The sequence below is a fragment of the Suncus etruscus genome, chromosome 12 (genome assembly GCF_024139225.1).
Source record: "Suncus etruscus isolate mSunEtr1 chromosome 12, mSunEtr1.pri.cur, whole genome shotgun sequence".
Classification (NCBI taxonomy): domain Eukaryota; kingdom Metazoa; phylum Chordata; class Mammalia; order Eulipotyphla; family Soricidae; genus Suncus; species Suncus etruscus.
The window spans coordinates 38,784,311-38,785,579 of NC_064859.1; the positions used below are offsets into that span (position 1 = coordinate 38,784,311).

A 1,269-nucleotide genomic window follows, 5' to 3' on the forward strand; every position below is an offset into this window, starting at 1 on the left:
ACCATTGTTTGCTTTACTTATCACCCTAAATATAACCATTTTGAACATAGGCATGTTTTTTTTATTGTAGTTGCTAAGTATTGCCCATTTTTAGCACATGGTAGGACCTTGATAAATCTTGGTTGAATACTAGTAAATATCCTTCCCTCCATGACCAGATTACCATAGAACTGCAACTAGCAGATATTGATAAATCCAATAGTCTTGAATTAACTGCAGAAATAAAACTAAACAGGATATTTTAATTCCTTCCTTTTCCCACCTCCACCCCATCAAATAGAAAGAATATAAATGCTATTATATCAGATCATCTATAAAAAGTCAGTGCAAAATATTTTATAAAATTACAAAATTAACTCTTAAATTTGATGACAAATATGATTACTAGAGGAAAAGGGGAGGGAGACAATAATTAGTAATTTTTAAAAGAGAAATATTTTCTAAGCTGTAAATTAGTATAAGCATAAAGCGATAAAGTGCCAGGGCATACCTAAGCTTTTAGGGGGCTCAGCCCACCAGATGTAGGCTCAGATTTTCCTGGTGGGTAGAACTAACTTAGCCCCTATGGGGTTCCTCAAAAGGCCCGCTGTGGATGCCTTTTTCCTCTGTGTGGATGGTTGAGGAATTTCCGAAGAGATGCCTGGCAGTACATTTTCAGCTAGTATTTGACTATCTCTCCTTTGTTTATATTAGGCAAAATATTGGCCTCTATCAAATAATTTGGCTCAGAAATTCCAGCACCAAAGTTTATTTGAGTATCCCTTTTTCTGGATATAGTCAGCCCTAAAAAGCAAAGACATTTTTTCTCTCTGCAACTGCAGTTTCTGGTAATCAAGGGCGTAACCAGAATGCAGATATCGACTACTGACCCTCCTTTAGAAATAGGGAAGCTCTTACCTGGCAGGAGTGATACGATGATCACGAAGGTGGTTTCCCCAGGGCGAGGCTTATCCATTGCACTCTGGATGGATGTGCTGACCCCTGTTATTTCCCCAAATGTGGGAAACTCGACTGCATAATTTGTGGTAGTGGGGGACTGCATTCGCGCTCTCCCCTGTAAAAAAAAAAAAAAAAGAAATAGGGAAGCTCAGTCTTGGGGATTTGTTTCCTCCCTTCACTTAACCTCTAAAACAATAGAGTCCAGCCTAGTAAGATCAAGCTTTAGAAATAGGGAAGCTCATTCTTGGGGATTTGGTTCCTCACTTCACTTAACCTCTAAAACTATAGAGTCCAGCCTAGAAAATCAAGTTTCTAGATATTTCCTACATC

At 38.4% G+C, this 1,269-nt stretch overlaps 1 non-coding gene across 1 annotated transcript; it reads left to right on the top strand.

Moving 5' to 3' along the window:
- Positions 1–889: 889 nt before the first annotated feature.
- Positions 890–1,057, top strand: LOC126024904 (U1 spliceosomal RNA). Its single transcript, XR_007500983.1, has one exon. It is a non-coding gene; the product is annotated as a U1 spliceosomal RNA (small nuclear RNA).
- The last annotated feature ends 212 nt before the right edge of the window (positions 1,058–1,269 follow it).